A 25,591-nucleotide genomic window follows, 5' to 3' on the forward strand; every position below is an offset into this window, starting at 1 on the left:
AAATCTTTTTGGATCTGTCTCCTAGAATAATGGAAATGAAAGCAAAATAAATAGGACCTAATGAAATTTAGAAGCTGTTGCACAGTAAAGGAAACCACAGACAAAACAAAAAGACAACCCACAGGATGGGAGAAAATATTTGCAAATGCTGTGACTGACAAGGAATTAACTTCCAAAATATACTAACAGCACATATAGCTTAATATCAAAACAAACAAATAACCCAATCAAAATATGGGCAGAAGACATAAATAATCATTTCTCCAAAGAAAACATACATATATCCAAAAAGCACATGAAAAGATGCTCCACATCATTAATTAGCAGAGAAATGTAAATCAGAACTCTAATGAAGTATCATCTCACACCAGCTGGAATGGCCATCATTAAAAGGTCTACAAATAACAAATGCTGGAGAGCGTGTAGGAAAAACGATACCTTCCCACCACACTGGGTAGGAATGTAAATTGGTGCAGCCACTATGGAGAAAAGTAAAGAGGTTCCTTAAAAAAAACCCTAAAAGTAGAGTTACCACATGATCCTGTAATCCTACTCCTGGACAAAACAATAATTTGTTCAAAGAGATATATGCACCCCAATGTTCACTGCAGCACTGTTCACAAGAGCCAAACCATGAAAACAACTTAAATGTCCATTGACAGATGACTGGATAAAGAAGATGCATTGAGTACACACATACACACACACAAGCAAATATTACTCAGCCATAAAAAATAAAATTATTTGTAGCAACATTAATAGACTAGAAATTATCATACTCAGTGCAATAAGTCAGAGGAAGACAATCATATGCTCTCATATGCTGAATCAAAAAAAAAAATACAAATTAACTTGTTTACAAAACAAAAATAGATCCACTGACATAGAAAACAAACTATGGTGACCAACAGGAAAAGGCAGTGAGGAACGAATTGGGAATTTGGGATTAATAGATATGTACTACTATATAGAAGAAAGATAAGCAAGGATTCACTGTATAGCACAGGAGACTAGACTCACTATCCTATCATGAACAACAAGGGAAAATAATCTAAAAAAAAATGTATGTATAAATGATTCACTTTGCTGTGCATCTGAAATGCTGTAAATCAACTATACTTCAAAAAAAAAACACGTTATACACTTAAGAATTTATAGTAAAATAGACCAAATATTTCAGTCTGCTTTCAAATCTAACCTTCCCCTCTACAATTTGTTTGGAAAAGAGTAACAGGCACTTTCAGTCTGGTTGCCACTAAACTCTGAGGACCTTAATCCAGAATTTCAGAAGATTTAAGAGCAAGGGCAAGACTCAAACTTTGACTTTTCACCTTTGTTCCATCTCTCTCATCACCATGGCTCCTCCTCCCCCATCATCTTATAGTCAACAGAAATAGCAACAATGTTCAACTGAATTAATAACCCATTAATGGGTTTGAAAAAGAAGCAGGAGAAGAAAGTAGCCTGGGGTATTTGAAGTTAGGCCGGGGAATGCCAGACCCAGGGCACTAGACTCAGTGGCACAGAAAAGGCAACAACAGAGAAAGAAATCTGAGCAGGCAAACCAAAAACGCCAGGGTGAGCATAGAGTCACAGCTATCCAGAACGATGCAGATGCCCATATGTGGGAAGGGAACTTACCTGCTCATCTTCAGCTTCCAGAAGGAACTGAGCAAGGAAAATCCAAGTGTCCTAGTGCCAGTGGAAAGAGCTTATCTAGCGAGGAATCCAGGAAGGGATGGAACATGGGGGCTAGAAAACTCAGCAAAGGTTCAGCTCTGCCACTCACATGAAATCTGCCATAAGCAACGTCGTACTGCACCAATGAAAGGCCTATAGTCCTGCCTACCTGCATGGGGCGGAATTACCACCTGTGAGTTAAGTGGCTCTCGCTGTGAAAATTGGCGAACAGCAGGAGGCACGATGCAGGCTGGTAGAGCCCTGAGTCTCAATGTAAGGTCCTAGATCAGCAGTATCAGCATCACCTGGGGACCTGTTAGGACAGGTAAATTCTTAGCCCAGCTTCAGACCTATCAATCAGACACTGTGGGGTGGTGCCCTGCAGCCTGTAGTCCTACACACCCTCCAAGTGATTCTGATGCAAGCTCTCTGCAGTAGAGTGTACTGGAAGCATGGTGGAGAGACAAGGCCAGGTGTCTATTATAAAAAAGGGCTTGATAATGACACTTTTAAAGAGCTAGTGAAGACTAAAGCTTGTTTACATGGAGAAGAAAACCCAGTAGAGATCATGTAAAATAAAAATTAATAAAACATGCTCAGTGATCAAGCAAGTTGGGCTGTGATATTCCACAGTAGCGTTTTATCAATGTTGAGCAATTATCCAGCCATGTGTAGGGCAATAACGTTGTTTTAAAAATTTTATTTAATTGAAGTATAGATGACCTACAAAATTGTGTTAATTTCTACTCAAAGTGATTCAGTTATACATAGATATATTCTCTTTCATAATCTTTTCCATTATGGTTTATCACAGTATGTTGAATATAGTTTCCTGTGCAATACAATAGGACCATGTTGTTTATCTAGCCTTTATATAATAGTTCACATCTACTAATTCCAAACTCCCAATTCTTCCCTCCTCCACCCTACCTCCCTTGGCAACCACAGGTCTGCTCTCTAGAAAGATAATGTTTTTTGTTTTGTTTTGTTTTTGTTTGTTTGTTTGTTTGTTGTCTTTTTGCCATTTGGGCCACTGCTATGGCATAAGGAGGTTCTCAGGCTAGGGGTCTAATCGGAGCTGCAGCCGCTGGCCTACACCAGAGCCACAGCAACCCGGGATCCGAGCCTCATCTGCAACCTACACCACAGCTCACGGCAATACCAGATCCTTATCCCACTGAGCAAGGTCAGGGATCAAACCTGCAACCTCATGGTTCCCAGTCAGATTGTTAACCACTGAGCCATGACAGGAACTCCAGGAAGATAATGTTTTGATGCTGATAGTCAGAGACATCATGAGCACAAACTGGGTCAACTCACAATATGTGTTTAAAAATTCTCTCATGACATTTTTAAGAGGCTCACCAAAAAGAAGCACTATATGGTGCTCATGGTGGTGTAGAAATCTTCTCAGAGGGGAAAAACAAACTTGACAAAAACAAATATGATGATCTGATGGAGTCTGTTGACAAAGCCATTGAGAAAGAATTTTGTTTTAAATAGGAACAGAAGTGTTTAGACACAAAAGCCAAAACCACACACACAGGGGTCTTAATTGCAAGCACATCTTGTTTAATTATGCTTTGCTTTTTTATGTTTTTGGTCTTTTTTTCTTTTCTTTTCTTTTTTTGTCTTTCAGGGTCCACCCGGGGCATATGGAGGTTCCCAGGCTAGGGGTCCAATCAGAACTGTAGCCGCTGGCCTACTCCAGAGCCACAGCAACTCAGAATCCAAGCTGTGTCTGTGACCTACACCACAGCTCACAGCAATGCAGGATCCTTAACCCACTGAGCAGGCCAGGGATTGAACCCCCATCCTCATGGATCCTCGTCGGGTTGGCTAACCGCTGAGCCATGAGAGGAACACCAGCTTTTTTATGTTTTATATATATTAATTTTTTTTTAACAAACTGAACTTTTGTAGCCATCCTGCGCTGAGAAATCTATTGGTGCCATTTTCCAACAGCATTTGTGAACTTTGTGTCTCTGTGTCCCATTTTGGTAGTTCTCCCAATATTTCAAGCTTCTTCATTATGATTATATTTGTTATGGTGATCAGTTGTCTTGATGTTACTGTTACCAAAGATTGCACTAGCTGAAGGCTGGTGAGCATATTTCAGCAATAAAGTAATTTCTAATTCAGGTCTGTACATTGTATTTTTAGAAATAATGTTAATGCATACTTAATAGACTAAGTCTAGTATAAACATAACTTATATATGCACTGGGAAACCAAAAAATTCATGGGTCTCATTTATTGCAATGTTTGCTTGTTGCTTTGTTGTGGTGGTCGGGAAACAAACCCTCAATATCTCCAAGGGCTGTCTGTGAACCGATTGCTTCAGCCAATATGAATTAGACATCTACTTTATTTAGATGCTAAAGTTGAAAGATTAACTAAAACATAATCTCCTTCAAAATACTTGCAGTGTAGTGATAAGGGTGGGGCAGAGAAGACGACAGTATATTCAATTGACAGAGCTGTTTTAGAATTTCACCCAAGGAGCTATGAGAGCACAGAGTTTCTCCAAAAAGCATTAAAGAACTCTGTTCAAGAAGCAGTAACACCTAGTTTGACTCGGAAGAACAGAAGACTAAAAGAACATCCTAGCAGAGGGAGTGATATATGGGAGGTGTGGAAGCAGCAAATGCCTTCTCAAAAATGCTGTAGGTGGAGTTCCCATCATGGCTCAGTGGAAATGAATCTGACTAGTATCCACAATGATAAATATTTAATCCCTGGCCTTGCTCAGTGGGTTAAGGATCTGCTGTTGTTGTTGAGCTATGGTGGAGGTTGCAATTGTGGCTTGTATTTGGTGTTACTGTGGCTGTGGCATAGGCTCACAGCTGCAGCTCTGATTGGACCCAAAGTCGGGGAACCTCCATATGCTTCAGGTGTGGCCCTAAAAAGATAAATAAATAAATGCCAAAAAAAAAAGAAAATACTGGAGGCTTGGGATGGTTGAGGGCAGGGCATACGGCCAGAAAACTAGTGGGCAGCTCATGGACAGCTGGCTCTTTATAACAGCTAGACATGGAAGCAACCTAAATGTCCATAACTGATGAATGGATAAAGAGGAGGTGGTACATTCCTACAATGGAATATTACTCAGCCATAAAAAGAATGAAATAATGCCATTTGCAGCAAAAGTGAAGTAAACCAAAGACAAATACCATGTCATTTATATGTAACAAAAAAAGAGAGATTTATGAACTTATTTAAAAAACAGAAGTAGACCCACAGACATAGAAAACAAATTTACTCTTACCAAAGGGGAAAGGGAGGGATAAATTAGGAGTAGTTTGGGATTAACCAATACACACTACTATATATAAAAAAGATAACAATAAGGAGCTACTGTATAGCACAGGGAACTCAATATTTCGTCATAACCTAAAAGGGCAAAGAATCTGAATAATTGCATCATTGTGCTGTACACCTGAAGCCAAGACAACATTGTAAGTCAACTCGACTTCAATAACAATAAAACATTTTGCTGAGGAGGAGAATAATTATAATGCTGTTATTTGTGATGAGAGCATATTGAGATTTATAGTATCTCATCCATCCTAAACCTAATTAATATTTTCCCTACTATTCAAAAAATTTCTTATTGTATGATCCTAGTCCCAACCAGATATCATGCTCACTTCCAATGTCTATGTTCCATTTCTCTCCATGAAGATTTGAGTCCTCTGCTAATCCAACCTCCTGTTTTGGGGGCTTTTTTTTCTTTTTTTGGAGAAGCCCAGGATCACTAAGAGGAGAACACTTGATCTATAATAACAAATGTCAGACTTTTTTTCTTTGTCTTTCTAGGGCCGCACATGCAGCATATGGAAGCTCCCCGATTAGGGATCGAATTTGAGCTATAGAAGCCAGTCTACACCATACCCACAACAGCACAGGATCTGAGCCTTGTTTTCGACCTACACCACAGCTCACAGTAATGCGGGATTCTTAACCTAGTGAGCTAGGCCAGGAATTGAACCTGAATCCTCATGGATACTATCAGGTTCATTATCACAGAGCCACAGTGGGACTTCCATCAGATTTGTTAAGTGGAAAACGTTCTTATAGACATTAGCAACTTATTGAATAGTTGCTTTTAAGTATTAGCCTATGTGGGTGCAAGTTGCCTTTAGGAAAAAAAAGGCCTAAACAGCTAATCCAGCTTTAAGGGTTTTCTACCCTTATATTGTTACCTATTACAATATGAGTTTATTTGAATCACTGCTACATTTGTTCCCTTAAAATGACTAAAACAGAATTTATGTAGTACTATTTTTTTAGCACTGTACATGGGAAAATATTTTTTTAAGTATGAACCTCTTTCTGGCATATTAGCTTTTATTAGTAATAATAGAAATAAGTGCTAACACTATTAAGTGATTTCAATGTGCCGGGCAGATCAAATACTTCAAGTGCAGTGTCACATTTAGTCCTCATAACCATGGAGTTGGTGCTATTATTTTGCTCACCTTGCAGATGAGAAAATTAAGGGTTGCTAAGGTTCAGAAACTGGATGTAGGTCACAAAGTCACTGCTTGAGCTGAGGTATGAATCAGTTTCTGTTTCAGTCTAGGATATATTATCTCCGCCGCTAAAAATTAGTTGCTACTCATCTTTCGTATACAGAAAAGTGCTCTTCTTTAGATTCTGCTTTGACTGTTTCAATTCCTATGATTGATTGATTTAAGGTATAATCAGTATATACACATTTGAAATCAAATTTAAATCTCTCAATACACAAACCTATTGAAATAATAAAACAAAATTATTCATTGTAAACAAGGTAATTTCTTTACAGTTTCCCATAGAAAGTGAGTTCTACTTACAACCTGAGCTTTCCTCTGGGTATTAATTGGGTTAAGCCAACCTTGTAACAAACATCTCTAGCATCTTGTCGGGGCAAGGACATTTTCCTCCTTCTCCCTCTTGAGTTCTTGTGACTGGACTAATAATAACACTGACACAAGGCAGATGAACAGGGGAAAAAGAAACACATTTTAATTTGTATTCACAGAGATCTCATCGAAATGGGACCTAAGAAGTGGCTAAAGCAGGGAGCTTTTATACTCTTTCGACAAAGAAACAGTAAGTCTGGATAAGGAACTGACTGACAGGACAAAGAAATTTAAGTTTTGGATACTCGATTAGTGAAGAATCTAAACAGAGTCTGGGCTGGAGGGAGGGATTGAAAGAAGTCACACGGTTGGTTTATATAGGTTTCTCACCCTGAATTCCCTACCTCTGGCAATAAGGACATTCTACCTCCCAAAGCAGAGAGGGCATTTTCACATGAAAGATTCATTTCCTTTCATGAATCAGAAGGGAGGCTCAGGGTCTGTCTCTAGCTTTGGCCATATCTTGAGTAACTTTTAATTCAAAATCATCAATAAGCCCTTTTGGTATATTTGGAGGCAGCCTTCTCTGAGCCCCAACAATTTCAATGGCTAAAGGTAACAAAGTTAGTTACGTTTAAGCTCAGGTTAGTTCAAGGTCAGGTCCAATGCCTATCAATCCATTCTGTCTGTCCCATGTATTAATGCACACTTAATCCCTCTGTGCATCTGATATCTCCTAAGTTCCTGAAATTCTCCTATGTCCTGTGCATTTGGCCAGATATTGAATGAAAAGGATGTGGAGGGTCAGGTTAGAAGAGATTGGGAACTGGCATACATCACTTCTTTCCAGATACTAGTGGCCAGAGTTCAGTTACAAGGGCACACCTCACTGCAAGGAATATGGGTAAGTACTTGGGCAGTGGGGCTAGCAGAAAGATCATGGGCATTGGTGAATAATTAACCAACCAGTGCCAGCCATGCCTTTATAGACCTTAAGATATACTAATTGACAAATTCATCAAGGTATTCATGTTTTACTCTGGTTACTGTTAGCTTAGGTATGATTTTGGCTCTGAGTCTGTAGACATTGTGATTTGCATTGCTGATAGCTTGTCCGAAGATAGTTAAATAATATTTTCTACATTTAATTTTTATTTTCTTTGTTAAAATGTGTTTACTATGTATTTTGTCTTTATGCATATCTTCAGTACTTTAGAGAATATTTTTTATATTTTAAGAGGCTGATGTATGAAATTAAAGTGGAATTTCATGTCTGATAGTTATTAATTGGGTAGATTTGAATTGGTGATTTTTTTTTCCAGATTGAATAATGTTTAGAATATCAATTTTACAATAGAGTTTTATGAAGATTTGACAGTTTATAAACTTTGATTAACATACACAGGAGTTCCTGTTGTGGTTCAGTGGTGATGAACCCGACTAGTATCCATGAGGATGCAGATTTGATCCCTGGCCTCGTTCAGTGGGTTAAGGATCCAGCATTGCCATGAGCTGTGGTGTAGGTCACAGGTACATCTCAGATCCCTTGTTGCTATGGCAGTGGCATAGGCTGGCAGCTGCACTCTGATTTGACCTCTAGCCTGGGAACTTCCATGTGCCCAGGGTGCAGCCCTAAAAAGCAAAAAAAAAAAAAAAAAAGAAAAACAAAGGGAGTTCCCTGGTGACCTTGTGATTAAGGATTCAGCATTGTCACTGCTGTCGCTCTGGTTTGATCCTTGGCAGAGGAACTTTTGCATGCCATGGGTGCAGCCAAAACACACCCCCAACCCCCCCAAAACATTAACACACACACACATATATTATTGTTCTAACAGTAATTTTAAAAAGTAGATGTTAAGAATCCAGCATTTCTTATTGTTTCAAGATTTGCATAATTTTTTGGTCATATGCACTGGACACTTTTTTTTCAATCACAACTGACTTTTAGTTTGTATTCCTAGTAAAAGGCATTACTTAGTATAAAGATAGCGAACAAGAATACATCTGCAGCTTGCTTTAGTTTCCCGCCCCCACCTTGATTCTTTACTTATTTTCATAGATTATATATCCTAAAGTGTTGATGCATTTTTGATAAAATTAATATGTTACTCTTTTCTCAGCGGGTCATTACGTGAGACTTCATAACATTTTTCATTTGTTCTTCTTTGAAATTGTGCATTGTCTTCAATTTTAAGTTGAGACTTTATAACTTGCAACATCTCAAGTGCATAGTATACCAAATTCAGTGTAATGAGAAAATGTAACCTTTTTTACCCTATGAAAGCTCTCCAAAACTCTTTGATTTCATATAATATTACCTCTTTCCCCTACAGCCTTGATGTAAAAATTCTCATTGCTAATGATGGTTTAGTCATAGATGTATCTCTGAAAATTCAACTCTATTTTTAAAAATTCCACATCCTGGAAATTTAAAATCTATGTGGCCCAAAGAATAATATTGGGGGGAAAATAATGTGTGTCTTACCTATAATGTAATAGACACACAGTATTAAATGCTTAAAGAATGAAAAGGAATTACTCTTTGAAATTTATTGTTTTCTTTACTGCGTATTCAAAAAACAAGATAAATGGGCCAAAAAGTCAGAATTTAGAAGATTATGGCTGTAACCCTTTTATAGTCAGCTAAAACCAAGTCCTTCTTTGATTCTGTGTTACATATGCCATTGAATTCAAAGTAAATAGACCCCTTCTCAGCTTTTATGTGTCAGGCTGTACTTAAATATAAAAGAAACTACAGGCTTAAGATCTAAAAGTTTTAAAGTTTTAAAGCAATTTAAAAATGACGTTGCTCCATAAAAAATGAATGTGATGGGTAAAATACATACCTCCCTAAATACTAAAATTAAAATTTTGATACTAAAATTAAAGGGAAGATTGTCACTGGATTTGCAGATGATCTTATAAAGAGAGTGAAGGCAATTTCATTCATTGGGGCTGGTGGTTTGTTTATTCTTCTGGTGATAGTTAGGCCCACCGATACTGTTCTTCAAACAAGTCTATGAATTTGTTCTCTTTAATGGTTTCCAAAGCAGTTGAGAGCTGTGACTCTCCAGAGACTTTGAAGGGATTTGATTTTTGATGCCAAAGTACTATCGAGAAAATTCATGTATTGAAAGAGTGTATGAGAAAATCTATATGGGAGATCAATTTCACAAGTGCTTTGCAAAAGCATCAGACAAGAATCTCACTTGACACAGGATATAGAGTTCTGTGCCCCAAATTTGTCAACGCACTAAACCTTGTGGACAAAAACACAGATTTGAACTTACAAAGTATGATGTCGTGTCAAAGCACTGATCATTCCACAATTGAGTTCAACAATAAATTCCAAGAGGCTTGTAAAACCCACCACTGCTATGATTCCTGAAAATGAATAAATAGTTTGTCCACAGCTCTGCTCAGATATGAATTTGGATCATGACAGGGGTAATAAATTAGTATATAAACGATTCAATACAGGATTATAAACTATTAGCCAAGCACTTATGAATACTCTCTTTCATAAACCATTCTGTAATCCAAGAAGACAGTTCTCTGTCAGTCTAAATGGATGCATTTAGGGTATAATAGGTATGGCTGGGAGGGCCCCTCTAGATCATTTGTGGTGGCAGGAATGCCTGTGTTGTGAGAATATAACATTTATCAATAGTGGGTGTTCTGCAAAGAACATGGAAACACCTGGCAATTCTCCAAGTGTCTAAGAGGGCAGATCTGTACAGCCAACTGCAGTGTGCTGCATGTGAGTCAGGCAGAAGATATTTAGGTTAATAAAATTTTATGGTTAACAGACACTTTGCATACATGGACAATTTTTAAGGACTTAAAATACAATAAAATCCAATTTGTGAAAAAATATTCTAACCATGGCTTAATAGTTGGGAATTCAAGAGCATTTGGAGCACATATGAATCTGTAGGGATATAATTATGAATCCTGATTATTATTTTACTGGAAATCTATTGAATTACAGGCTATTAAAATTTTCTGGTAGATAGCACACTGAACCATCCAAACTTCATTTACCTTCTTTCACTGATAGTTCAGAGGATGAAAGCGAAAGTTTTAAGTATTTGATTAGCTTTTCAAAGTAAAGAGAAAATCTCCCATTCCAGTGCATATAGATAAGCAAAGTGCTTCCTAAAAAGTAATCAAAGTAATTTTCACTAATGATGAAGGGAAAAACATAAGGATTTAAAAGGTGTTTCTTCTGATCCTTTCTGATCATCTATTATATGTTCAATGATTTAATCTTGAGAGCAGGATACATATTATTTTCTAAAATAATTCAATAAAGAATATAAATACATTCATACATTTATATATACACACATATATACCCAAAATAGCATGCAGTGGCTTGTATTTTTCTATGAGATTTTACACAGGTGGCACTATGGAGTATAATTAAAGATGTCTCCAGATTCAGAAGCAGTAGGTTCAAACCCCAACTCTCCCAGTTACTATTTTTGAGACTTTCGGCATTATAATTAAAGTTCTTCCAGTCTCTGTTTCATTATTTGAATAATAATGATCATTCTTCATTACTGTGAAGATAAAATCAGTACCATGTAAAACATTTAAAGCAATGTCTGGCATACACAGTAAGTATTCAATAATTTTAGCTGTTTTTAGTATTATTAATATATTTAATGTTTGACAATCATCAAATTGATTATTAAATGGCAGCTTCATGCCTGATCCATTCTATTTCATGCCTCTGGGCATTTGCGCCTGCTGTTCCTCCACCTGGGAGCCCCATATTCAAATCTCCCAGCCAACTTCAAGATGCATCTTTTGGACTCTTGGTTAAGCTGTCTCTCTTACAGTTAGTGAATAATACTCATAATGAGCATATTATTCTCAGTCTCCACTGTGCCTACATCGACCCTCATATAGTTCTCTGTTATTTTTAAAGTAACTTTGTATTTGAAAATTTTATTTACATAACTGTCTTTTTCTCTGGACAGTGAGTTTCTTGTAGACGGTAAGCACCATGTCACATACAGATGGTGTTTAATAACCCCATGCTTCCTTGCTTGCTGAAAGAAAGAATGGACAAGGTGATAGGGATAGAGTAGGCGCAGGTGGTTGTAGAAGTCCCAGTAGTGGATCACAGATAAAGAGGGAAACCTGGGGGATGTTGGGAGACCACTGTAAGTTCAAAATAGCTATTAGAACAAGGCAGGCTTGCTTGACCAGTGGAGGTGAGAGAATTGCTTCATTGGGTGGGAGATGGGAGGCCTGCATTTAGATTCAGACCAAGGGTAAGAGTTTGAGGACCACCCTTCAGCTGATTTAAATATACACATTACTGGATACTCAGGAGGAGCTACTACTCCCAGAAAGGAAGAGGCAGGCCTTTCCAACCTCCACTCTCCTTGGATGATAAAACCGTGGCCCACTGGATCCTCGGGGTAGAGCTTCCTTGCCTGCCCACTTGCATCTTTCACAAGTGTTCCATCCTAAAAATCTGTTTCTTGTCTCGCGCTAAATTCCTTCTGTACGGAGGCATGAAGAACCTGAACCTCAATGAGTCCAGACACAGGGTGAGTAATTCTAATTTAAAACTGTGGGTTTAAGTCCCAATCTGGCTTTTGGCTGGGTTCAAGTCCCAGCACATGGGTTCAAGTCCCAATCTGTGTTCTGGCTAGGTTTAAGCCATTAGTGCCATCAGTTTCAAAGGGAGCTCCTTGGTGGCTCGGTGGGTTAAGGATACCACTTTATCGTTGCTGTGGCACAGGTTCAATCTCTAGCCTGGGGACTTCTGCATGCCATGAGTGTAGCTAAAAAAAAAAAAAAATCTTTAAGATTTTGAATCTTAAGAACCGTGAATATATTTTTAAAAGGTTGAGGCCCGCATTTTTAAAGATAACAATGATGTATCTTTCTGTTTTAATGGGGATTGGCATGTCATTTGCTTTGTTTTAGTTTTTAGTTTTAAAGTTATGTCATACACATGGGAGAAGTTCAAACGCTATGGAAGGATGTCCAGTGAAAGTAGACTGCTTATCATCCATGTACCAGCCTCCAATCCTTTCTAGAAACATTCTCCATATTCAAGTTCATGCAAGAGTATGTGTCTGGCACACATACCTTTTTATACAACTGGAGACTATATATATATTATGTTTGGCCATTTTGAGGTGTTTAGTGATACAGGTAGGAATGTTTATATATATCAGCAGAACGACATCTGCCTCAGTTTGGTAACAGCTGCATGATTTTCTATTGCCTGAAGATCTGTGTCACAGAGGGAGGGTCCTTGATACAAGAGGCCCTGGGAAAGGCTGTGCCTTTTCCAACCTGGTTGCTTTGCACTGTAACATTGACACAGATGTCAGGACAGGGAAGGGAGATAAAGGGGTATGGCTCGAAGGCTCTGCATGAATAACAAGGGAGGGAGGAGGAAGGCCACGTCTTCCTGTAACTTAATATTATTCCTTAATATAAAACATTTTAATACGTATTTAATGCAATTTATAAATATATAGTTCAGAGGGGATTTCAGCCACATTTCTGAGTAAACCAAAAACATTTTGGGGTGTGATGTTAAAAATTGAAACTGGGTGGCTGTAGCATTTTTTTTTTTTTTGAGTGAGCAATGAAATTTTTCTTTTCTATTTATATAACTTGAACATATGAAAGTCAAAAGCAAAAAAAATATTAAAGATAGTTAATGATGTCACCAACGGAGAAACCAATATTAACCTTTCATAGTTTTTCTTACATACTTACTTAACAAGTTGCTATTTCACCTAGTAGAATGTCATAAGCACTCCCTATGGCATTACATATATATTTTTTTAACATGAATTTTGCATTTTAGAAATGTGTTGTAATTCCTTTAGGCATTTTGCACAAAACCAACTTTTAACCTAACATTGGACTTTTTATTTCTGATTTTTGCTCTTATTAGTAACACTGACATGAGTATGTATCTTTTATTCCTCTCAGATAAAATCTTTAAGATAAGATTATGTCCTAAAAGTGAAATGTCTGGTTCTGAATGCTTTTTGATACATATTGTCAAATAACCACCTAAGGTGATGACAGTAATTTAAATTCCTTCTACCAGAGAGAGAGAAGGCACAAAATTTCCTGAAATCTTTGCTAATTGTGCATATTTTGCTTTCTTTTTGTCACTTTGCCTACATGATATGTGGTTTTAACCTTTGTGATGTTGATCACTTTTCTATTGTGTTAGCATGTGGAATGTATTTGTTATTTTCATTGTTAATGTCTTAAGTGTAATGTGTATATACTAACATTTGTCACACTTGAAATATTTTTGCCAGTTTCATGTTACTTAATTTTCTTTGTTTTGACACAGAAATTTATAGAAGGTATTGGTAGGAATGGTCCCCTTTGAGGTTATGAGTTTTAAGATACAAAATTTCTTTGTAGACAGAGAAACCTTGCCTTTTATGATTTTTTACTTTGTTTTCATATTTAAGTTCTTCCTACCTATAAGTTTTAGCTTTTAATTTACACATGCATATAGTCAAATACACTCTACTTTTTGCTTGCTTTCTTTTTGCTTTTTTTTTTTTTTTTTTTTTTTTTTGCTTTTGTTAAGGTCACACTTGCAACATATGTAAGTTCCCAGGCTAGGGGTCAAATCAATCAGAGCTGTAGCTGCCAGTCTATACCACAGCCACAGCAACACAGGATCCAAGCTGAGTCTGTGACCAACACCACAGCTCATGACAACACTGGACGGATCCTTAACCCACTAAGTGAGGCCAGGGATCAAACCCATATCCTCATGGATCCTAGTCAGGTGCGTAACCCACTGAGCCACAATGGGAACTCCCCTTCTACTTGCTTTTAATTCCATTTTTCACATTTATCTTTTTAAAACCGCTTTATTAGCAAGGGAGTAGCATACTATAAGCACCCCAAATTTAGTTGCTCAAAAGTGAGAGAAATTAATTCTTTCTCACATAATGTTTTGGATATAGACCAGTGGTCTAAAACAGATAAGCAATTCAATATCTGTATTCTTGCAGAGACCTTTGTCCATCAAGTTGCTTCTCCATTTTGATTTTTTTTCTCCCTCACCCATGGAAGCAAATCTGGGTCACCAGTAAAACAGCTACTTACCAATCTGCACGAAAGAGACAGGGAGAGAAGGGAACAAATAGCTTCTTTTCCTTTTTCTTCTTCATCTTCTTCTTCTACATATACATATATATGTTTTTTAAAAAAGAAAACCATCCATAAGTTGCACACAATATGTTTACTCATGTCCTTTGGCCTGGGACTTACCTGCATTACCACATCCGCAATGGAACATGGGTATATTACTTTGCTAGGGATGCTATAACCAAGTACCACAAACTGGGTGACCTAAACAACAGGAATTTACTGTTTTGCCATGTTGGAGGTTGGGCACCTGAGATCAAGGTATTAGAAGGGATGGTTCCCTCTGAGACTATGAGGAAGCATCCATTCCCAGGCACTCCTCCAGCTTCTGGTGGTAGGCTGCCCATCTTTGGTGTTCCTGTTTCTTGACTTGTAGTAGTATCAACCTGATCTCATCCTCCATAATTACACAGTATTCTTCCTGTCTGTGTGTCTCTATGCCCAAACCTATCCTTTGTATATGGATATTAGTCATATTGGACTAGCAACCACCTTAAGGATTTCCTCTTACTCAGCAGATATTCAGTGATCCTATTTACAAATAAGGTCCCATTCTAAGATACTGAGGTTGACTTTCAGCATGAAAAGTTCGGATGTTCAGGGCAGTGGAAACAAATCTGACTAGGAACCATGAGGTTGTGGGTTCGATCCCTGGCTTTGCTCAGTGGGTTGAGGATCTGGTGTTCCTGTGAGCCGTGGTGTAGGTCATAGACGCAGCTCAGATCCTGCATTGCTGTGGCATAGGCCAGCACCTATAGTGTAAGCCAGCAGCTATAGCTCCAATTTGACCCCTAGCCTGGGAACTTCCATATGCCATGAGTATGGTCCTAAAAAGCCAAAAAAATTTTTGGATGTTCATAATGCAACCAACAACCCTTGGAAATATACTCTGTACCTTGGCATAGGGAAAGCTGGGGGATGTAGAACTGGGAGGCAATTGTTGGTCTCATTCACCTTGAATTTATTTTAACTGAGCATTTGAGATAGATTATAAATTCATTTTTATTTAACACTTAAACCTATTTCCCAGTATCATTTAATAACCCCAAATTTTCTTACTATTTAAAAAGTCATCTCTGTTATATTGAAAATAAGATCCAAGCTCTTACCCACCATGTGTTATATTTCATGTCTAGTATGGTCAACTCTAAAATGAAACCAACAGTACAGCATGTTGACTTTGGTAACAATACTGTATTGTATATTTGAAAATTGCTAAGGAAGTAAACCTTAAAAGTTTTCAACACAGGCCAAAAAAAATTTTTTTGAGATGATGGATGTTAATTAAAACTACTGTGGTAATCATTTTGCATATATACCTATAACAAATTCTGTACACCTAAACTAATACAATGTTATAAGTCAGTTACCTCAGTTAAACTGGGAGAAATGAGACCAACAGTATCCATTTGCTTCCTGTAATTTCTCTTGTAGCTCAGCGATATATTCTAATAGGCATTGGAACCATATAATTTTTGTATATTGTAACTTTACAATATAGATAGAATGTTTTAAATAGTTAAGAATAGATTGTCATCCTTTATAATATCAACAATACATGCATTCAGGAGTTAATAAACTCACAGCTAACTTACAAAGCAGGAGTTATTTTTTCTCTATTTAAGGGGTGAAGATATTGAGGCATGGAGAGAAGCTGAGGGACTTGCCTGAAGTGATGGAGCTATTGATTAAGATGCAGATTGAGATCCAGGTACATGCAATTTGAGGACTCAAGATCTTAAATGCCATGTGATATGTGCATGACTAGACTCAGTTTTAAAAGAGACTGACACTATGTATTTACAAGTTTTCTAACTAAACAATTTATATCTCTCAATTGATTGCTCGATATATTTTATCATGCAGTATCTGGCATGAATAGGAATCTAATCTAAGGAATCTTCTCCATTCTGTCCTTCTCAATGGTCAGATTGATTCTCTGACATGAAAGTGTAAACTGCTAAAGAAAGAGCTGATGGGTAAACCCAATCAATCACCATCTCTGACCTCCCATAATCTGCAAAATATTTTTGTATCCTTAATGAAGGCATCATTTACATAAGCCAGGGTCTCCTGCTGTGTGAGTCCTCAGCATTAAGCAGGTTCACCTTTAAAGTATTCATGAACCTCCACTTTTTCCTCTGTAATATCTCAGTGGGCAACTCTGTAGTGTTTTGATTAAACTATTCTCTTGTTGAAGGATCTATCAGTAGACTTCATCATATACATCTGGTCTAGCATTATATCCTTTTATTCAAGAACCTCCAAATCCTCTGATATTACCACGAGTATGTATATCAAGTTAATGTTTCATCATCCTCACTTATTTGTGAATATGTCACTTTAGAACAAGAGAATGAATAGCCTATTTATACTATAGCATTTTTTCTAAAGAGCAATTTTTGTGATTCATCAAATGATTGCCTAAGTTATATATGGCTCTTTCTCCCTAAAATTGTATGTGACCTTCACAGGAGGACAAACTGAAGGATAGGAGAGTGTGGGTAACAGCAACTCACTCTTTTCCTCTGTCAGTCTGAGACACTATGAATAACTTCAATCTATCATCAAAGTTACATGTATATATTTAAACTTAGGTATCAATAAATTGCACTGGATGGTTACTATACGCCAGGTTCAGGCAAAGCCTTAGTGATATATCAACAAAGACAATCCCAGCCAATGATGAGTTAACTTTAGACTGTGGGAAACACGCCTGTAAAGCAAGGAGCACAAGACAATAAATCCAACAGTAGAAGTATATACAGGATGTTATAGGGACATGGAGAAAGGCACATAGAAGGTCACAGGGTGGATGGTGTTTATCAGGGTGACTTCCTGTCAAAGAAATGGCTGAACTAAATCCTCAAGAATGTATTTATCATGTATACACTTTATATATTATTTTAAATATTATCATTTGTATAGGTTATTTTAAAATATTAGCATATTTGTTTGTCTACTACATTATCTAGGACAGTTCCATAGAAGAGAGTTATATTGAAAAGTAGATTGCCATTAATTGACTTACTATCTTTTACAAAAAGGTCCATGATTTGAGCTTGTGCTGAAAAAAAGAACATTATACAATTTTTTAGGAAAGAATCATTGAAACCATTGAAAATGCTCAGAAAGAGCAAGATGGCCAAATAGGACAGCCCTTAATGTATCCCCCTTCAACTTGAACAGTTCTGTGACTATCCATAGACAGAAGGACCTCTGTGGGAGCTGTGGGGTCAAGCCCTAGACTCCAGGGGTCCTGGGTGGAGCCTCACCCATGCCAGTGTAGGATCATTGATGGATAGAGCTCAGTCCCAGCTCTGGACTCTGAAGTGGCCTGTGAACCAGCCCCTCTTGGCCAGGGGTCCAGGAGCCTCTGAGGACATTGACAATCACTCTGGAATGAGACAGCCTTGGTAGATGTCCAGCAGTCCAATGGAGAAGTTCCAACACTCTATCGGAGCCAAAAAATCTAGATTTGTACTCACAGGAGAGGGTAAGAGGTACAGTTTGACTTTCCCAATATCTTCCCTTCCTCCAAGGTAGCCCAGCTCAGTGCCAGGAAGTGAGAGCATGAGAGAGTGTCCAGCTTCCTCTGCTGTGTAGAACTTGGTAAGAGATGCACATGCACAATTCTTGCACAATTCTTAAGTCATGAACTGCATGACTGGGGGCCAGGGAGTGGCCAGGAGAACAGCAAACAGGTCTCTGTCATGAAAGACGTATAGATCCTACTCACTAAAACCCACCAGGAGTACCGGCCCTCTCAGGAGCTGCTGGGACAGCTGACCCATGGATTTCTCCCCCTTGGCCTTCGGCATGCCCAGTGACCTGTACAACTCTTCCCCACATACTCACCCTGATGAGGGTGAGAGAGCACATGGGCAGCAGCTCACTGTAGAGGAGTGTATGCAAACATCATGTGTTATACATCAATTACATCTCAGTAAAACTGGAAAACAATGCCTAGAGAAGTTTCAGAATCCCATAGCCAAAATGTGGCTCATAGTAGGAGACCACACAATGCTTTTCAAATGCAGTTGAAATGAGACAAAAATCAATGACAAACATACCATTTTAAATTCAAGAGACATAGATGAAAATTATATCTTACTGGCAGGAGAGCGTTGCCAAAGTTTTCTATGGAATAGTAGTTTCCTTAAAGATGTTTATTGATGTTTGGCACATAAAAAAAGGTCATATTGAAATGATGTAGGGAAATGTTAGCTGAAAGAAATAGGGCAAAGTTCTCTTTTTGTAAGAACTTCTAGAACTTTTAACAGATTATGCAGTGTTTCCCCAAAATTACTTATCGGGGAAATTGTTGCTTTCTCCAAAAGTTCTACTAATATGTCACAGAACTACTGTCTCACAAAACACTGTTTGAGAAATACTGTGATGAGGAATGCAGGAGAAATTTCAGGAAAGTGAAGAACATATTTGCAATGAACTCAATGTCCTCTAAACATATGTTTAAAAAGTATGCTTTTTCTGTTACCAAGTTGAATCTCTATCCTGGAGTTCTATTCCACTTGAATAAAGAGAGTTTTTAGTCAATTCCAGGTTAACTCCATTTTGGGTTATAATACTATCAGTTTGCGACTCTCCTCCCCTCCCTTCCCAGGGTGGCATCAAAGTGCTGGTGAGCTTACATAGGACCTTGGCATTGGGACCGGACATCTGGTTCTCATCTAGAAACTCTCCACACAGCTACCAGCTGTGGTTTACACAGTGCTGCCTGCTTCTCAGTTGTTGTTTTTCTTCTCTGAAATGTCTGCCTTTACATATGACTCCCCAACCACACGTCCACACCACAGCCACTGCAAGGTCACCTCCTCTTGACTGAAAGACCCCTTCTTGTCAGCCAGCTCTCTCTTAGCTAATCTCTGGACTTTTCTCAAAACTTAGGAAAAATCAGGCTGCTCCACCAGGCCATTCTAGGTCTGGGAAATTTGGCAAGGTTGCCTGAGACTGTCTCTGGCCCTAAAATTGTTCCCATGTCAAGTCATACAAGGCACCGCCTATAAAGATGGTGTCTCCCAAGATTTTCAATTAAAAAGTCTCTTTTCTAGCATCCCCAAATGTACTCTTAAAGGAAATATGGATCTGGGAGAGAGTTGGGATGTGGAGGGTGATAGTGAAAGATCCCATTTCAGACACCAAATTTGATCAGTAAGAGTGGCTACATATTCAGTGATTTTTCAGTTGAAGATTCAGACCCTCTAGGCAAGTTGGAGTGTGCCTTAAAGGGCATCTTTACTTCATCACCTTTAAAAATCATTGGCAAAAATCAGTTGACTATAAGCTTTGTGCCCTTAGTACATTCTAAAGATTCATCTTATAGTTTATAAAGCAGCCTTTCAAAAATAGACTGATGTGTGTTCTATTAGGTGTTTCTTGCAAATGTAGAAACTATTTTAATTTAGATACTTATAGCCAAAAAAGAGGAGCCTAAATAGCACCAATATAAGTTATTTAATAACCACATTAGGCAGACACCATTGAATGGATAACCTTGTGAATAAGCAATGCACATTTTCCTAAACAATGAATGTGATTTGAAAAAGAGAATTCTGATATTAGTGCAAAAACAAACGAGATGAGACATCTTATATTTTTATAACTCCATCTCTTTAGTTGGGATTGAGAATGAAGCAGAAAATCCACATTTCATGCACCTTTGTGAGGTGGCAGCTGATGGCAACCCATAGAATAAAAGGAAGCTAATTTGTTTGGGGTTCTGCTATATACCAGATATTTCCATATGCAGTATTGAATTTTTAGGTGATATTATGACTTATTTTATAGATGAGCAGATCTATACTAAACTCATTTCAGAAAGACAAAATAACTTGTCCAGGGTCATGAAGCTCTGAGGTTTTGGAGCTTATAACTACCTCTGTTGACAAAGCGCATGGCAACTTCAGCCACCTTCCTTATGGAGCCATCTATTCTCTAAGAGATGAGAAGGAAGATACACACACACACACACACACACACACACACACACACACACACACCATATAGGTATACCATATACATGTATACCATATGTGTATATAATTAGCATATATATATATATATATATATATGGCTTTATTGAATTTCTGATGTGCTGCATGTATACATATATGTATGTGTGTTCATATATATGCGTATATATGTATGTATATATATACATATACACCAAACTAAGAAATTCATTGGGGGACATTCCCATTGTGGCTCAGCAGGTTACAAACCCAACTAGTATCCATGAGGATGCGGGTTCAATTCCTGGCCTCACTCAGTGGGTTAAGAATCTGGCATTACTGTGAGCTGTGGTGTAGGTCGCAGATGCAGCTCAGATCTAGCCTTTCCAGGGAACTTCCCTATGCCACAGGTGCGGCCCTAAAAAGAAAAAGAAAAACAAATTCATTGGGTTTCTTACAATTTGAGAATGGGAATTATATGCATCTCAATCTTTCTCATCTCTTTTTATAATCAATAAGTTTCAAGGCGTATGTTTTACCCACATGAAGGGGTTAAGGGTGGTCATTTGTACCTAATATCGGTTCACCTTTTTCCATCTTGGGCTCCAAATATCTTTGCGCCTCCTTTTATCATCTCAGAGCTGGTGTGACACTCCCTGTTCCTACCCCGCTCCTCAGGGAATCTTAGCCCTTAAGGACACTTCCTCCCCTCTTGAACTTTCTTGTCTGAGAAACAGTTCTCAGGGCACAGAGCCCTTGTGAGAATCTGATACCTGATTCAATCTTTTGGAGTAACTGGCTTTATAAAGCGTCCTTCATAAGAACACAGACCCCCATTCCTTTCTCCTTTCCAAGCTACCACTGACCTTACCATTCCCAGGCTCTGTGCCCTGTCATATGAACAGCACATTCTTGTCATGCTGAGGCAGCTGGAAACTTGCAGCCCTTTGGAGGATTAGAGGAGGGAGAAAGCAGTTCCCCAAGGGCAGGAATTGCTGTCTCCAGTGCTCTTTTATATATCCCCAGAGTTTGGAACAGTGCCTGGAGCATATTCGTGGCACTTAAATATATTCGTTGAATGCAGTAATAGAAGGAAGAATAGTGATAAAAATGAATGTTTCCTGCTGCCTGTCTCTTTCTCATGTCACTGTCTGGCCCTCCAAGGTAGGAATATGGTGCGAACATACTTCACCAGGTCCTATGTCAGCTCCTTGTTGAGTTCAGGTGCATCATGTGGTCATGGGGAATCTAGAAATGAAAACCTGACTCTGCTTATATTCCAGGTTCTGTGGCTACTATGCTATAACTTGCCAAAAGGTTTTATGAAAACTTGTATGTTTTTGTGTGTATATTTTTATTTCCACAGGTAGATGGAATGGCGGGTCAGGATTGAAGACTCTCTATGATGATATCAGCTCAGCTTGTTCTCTAACTCATTGACCCAGCTGGGGTTAGTTTACCCTTTTCTCACTGGATTTATACCCTGTATACTAGAATTGAATGGAGTTTTCACTGATGAATAAATAACCTGTGAAGTATATAAATAGTGTACTAACCCCATAAGATGTTACATACCCTTGAGAGTAGACTTTTTAACATTTTCTACCATTTAGATTTGAGCCAGCCAATGAAATCACATGTAGTCTCAGGATAATTTTCCATCCTGCCACTAGATGTCAGAAACAATAAAAGTCAGCTTAAATTTACATGATCAGAAAAGAATCAAAAAAAAAAAAGAGTTCCTGTCGTGGCGCAGTGGTTAACGAATCCAACTAGGAACCATGAGGTTGTGGGTTCGATCCCTGGCCTTGCTCAGTGGGTTAAGCATCCGGCGTTGACGTGAGCTGTGGTGTAGGTCGCAGACGCTGCTCGGATCCTGTGTTGCTGTGGCTCTGGCATAGGCTGGCGGCAACAGTTCCAATTCAACCCGTAGCCTGGGAAACTCCATATGCCTCAGGAGTGGCCCTCAAAAAGGCAAAAAGACAAACAAAAAAAAAAAAAAAGAAGAAGAAGAAGAATCATACTCCAGAATTATGTTTTTTTTTTAAATTTTTCTCAGAACTAACATTGGCTTACTTAGTAAATATTTATTGAGCACCTACTATGTGTTAGCCACAGTTCTAAGCATCCAGGAGATATCAGGAAACAAAACAGATAGGGACAAACCTAAATAAGCAAGACAGATACATGGTAGAGTTAGCTGATACCTACAAAGAAGGGCTTAGAAGTTAGAAAGAAGGTAAGAAATAATCAGAAGGAAGCCCCTGATAGGCAGTGAAATAAGGAAAGAAGAGAGGGATAGCTAGGGCCCAAAGGAAAGTGCCACAAAGGGTTAGTGTTTGTTGGGTTCCTCCATAAAGCAGACATCCAAGCCAAGATAAGGGCTACAAGAGATTTACTGTAGTAAGGCAGGAACACCCATGATGGAAGAGGAGTGCAAGCCAAATGATGGTGGAAAGAGCCTTCAGACTGCCGTGGAGTTCTGGCCCTGTGAAGCAGAGGGGAAGGCAGGAGCTCTGGGGAAGAAGTGCCTTACTTTTTAGTACACCATTGATGGCCTCACTGATGGGGGACTGGGAGTCAAAATTGAGCTGAGGAGTCCTGTTTCTTTCAGGAATAGCCCAAGTCAGTTCTGCTGTGCTGGGGGAGAACATCCTTGAGATTTGTGTGCTTCTGCTCCAAGGGAGTAGGGTAGAGGGACACAGCAAGTGGTGCTGACTGGTTATGTTCATTAGAACAAGGTATCTGAGTGGTACATTTTTGAGAATTCAAGGAAGCTAGAGGTAGGAAAGCAGAAATGAAAGCAACAGGAGAGGAACTATGTGTGCGTTTACTAGATATACCACAACTGAGCCTGTGAAAAGCACATAGTAGCCATTCATTAAATCCTATTAAAATTTTAAATTACTTTATTTTTTGGAATTTTTTTGTTATTGACCCTCAGTGAATAGAAGCATATGTTCTTGAATAGCAATTAAAAATGAAACATACCATCTGTTCATTTCAGAAACAATCTCTGTTCTTATGGAGTATAACTTACAAAGTCTTTTGTTCCATTCTTTATATCGCATAAGATTTTACTAGATTTATGACATCACAAGCATGCCAATAATTCCAGTTTCTTGTTATATATGTTACTATGTTCCTTTTCCTTTTGAAGAAAAAAAAGAGAAAAAAAGAGACTATTCATATATATTTGACCACCATGCAGTGAGTCTTTATAGCACATATTAGCTTATCTGAGAACCAGGCATTTTTAAAGCTATAACAGAGTTTATCTTATAATATTTTATCTTAGAGATGCCACAAGAGTTTAAAAACCATAGATTAAACCATTATTCCAATAACTATGAAATTTGACAAATTTACAAGGATTTTTCTACTCAGAAACTTCTATCAGTTTTAGAGATTTGGTTTAGCAGTTTCCAAAGTTTGAATGCTTGAGTAAAACTTTCCTCAAAGCAAAAGTACTAAACAAATGGGCTGAGAATCTCATGAGAAGTAACCTGCAGAGATCTTCAGTACTTCCTACATTGGCTCAGGGAAAATCCCAACAGGATACAATTTTTATTTTTAATGTATTGCTATTCTTTTGGGAAACATATTAAAAATAAGAAAGTATATAAAATATAATAATACAAAGTTTACAAAGAAAGAGTATGTCTATATTCAGCTAGGAAGAGAAAAAAATATTGTAAAAATATGACTGCCCTTTCACTCTAACAGAAGATATATACTCTTAAAATATTTCCTCTTAAAGAAATAGGAATCTATATTACTTTATACAGTCAGATGACCAATTATCACTGTTTTATTCTAGTTGAAAATAGTTATGTGCTAATGACATAAAACTATAAAATCTTGCTTATGTGAATTGGTGAGAGCATGAATTATAGAAAATGAATGTTTGAGAAACTAGCCCAAAGCAAATTTAATGTCACTTCGCAAAGATTTCTTCTCTCCCCTCTGCACCTCTTTTTTTCCTTAGGGCATAAAGAATTTAATGCTAAAATTTGAACCTAATTAATAACAAATTCAGGTTATGTTAGAAAATAAACACTTGAATTTGTAATAGTGCTCTAACTATTCTGTTCTTTTGAAAGTAGACAGGCATTAAAATTATACTCTCATTCACTCCCTCTCCTACCTGAGCAAGCCCCCTTCTTGGTAGAAGTATATTCTACAGAATGATCATGTCCCAAATATCACAAATTACAAATTGGTGGAATTCAAAGCATTGTGGTTTCAGAAGCAGGAGGGGACAGTCCCTGCAAGATATGATATGGTTTACATGCTGAGAAACTCAGAATTGTATTCATAAATCCTACAGAAATTGAGGACTCAGAAAAGAGGCCATTGATGCCACTGAAACTCCCCAAAGGTTTAGTATTGTGAAATATATAATGAGTTATTCCATAGCCATTTCTGATCCCTGCTCTTAGCTTCAGTTAAGGGCATATTCATTCAAAGTTCCTGCCCGATAACTTTTCTTGAGGTCTTGGCTACTAAAGAAACAAAACATCTCTTAACCTGCGTATAAATGTTCCCCATTTATTGGTATATGATGATTGATTCCAAAGTAAATGATTCAAGCAGAGTCATAGTAGACAAACTCCACCTGAGCAGAGCAAAGGGAACAAGTTTCATAGCACTGCAGAAATAAAATTATGCTTACCTTTGTTAAAGTTAGAACTACTTTGTTTTTAAATATAGCATCATAATATAAAAGTCATAGGAACTCAGAAGTGGAGAGAACTACAAATACTTTAAATCAAGACCTTCATTTTACAAAAGTGAAAATGTGCTAAAGAAGGTATTACTAGACTAAATGTCTAATTGCAACCGGATTGAAATATTAAGTAACTAATTATGGTGAAGCCAACATATTATTAAGGTTTCCAGAGGAATTCTACATCCAGTTTTGTT

At 37.8% G+C, this 25,591-nt stretch overlaps 1 protein-coding gene across 14 annotated transcripts in view; it reads left to right on the forward strand.

Annotated features, from left to right (window-relative positions):
* Nucleotides 1-25,591, forward strand: part of TENM3 (teneurin transmembrane protein 3) — a 2,583,558-nt gene that overhangs the window by 1,410,742 nt on the left and 1,147,225 nt on the right. The window contains exon 1 of one of the 14 annotated variants that reach the window (XM_021076358.1): nucleotides 6,450-6,777. The exons of the other annotated variants lie outside the window; for them this stretch is intronic. The gene's annotated coding sequence lies outside the window, so the exon portion shown is untranslated. Of the gene's footprint in view, nucleotides 1-6,449; nucleotides 6,778-25,591 lie in introns of those variants that run through there. 14 annotated transcript variants of the gene reach the window in all.

The sequence above is a fragment of the Sus scrofa genome, chromosome 15, assembly GCF_000003025.6.
Source record: "Sus scrofa isolate TJ Tabasco breed Duroc chromosome 15, Sscrofa11.1, whole genome shotgun sequence".
In the NCBI taxonomy this organism is placed as follows: Eukaryota; Metazoa; Chordata; class Mammalia; order Artiodactyla; family Suidae; genus Sus; species Sus scrofa.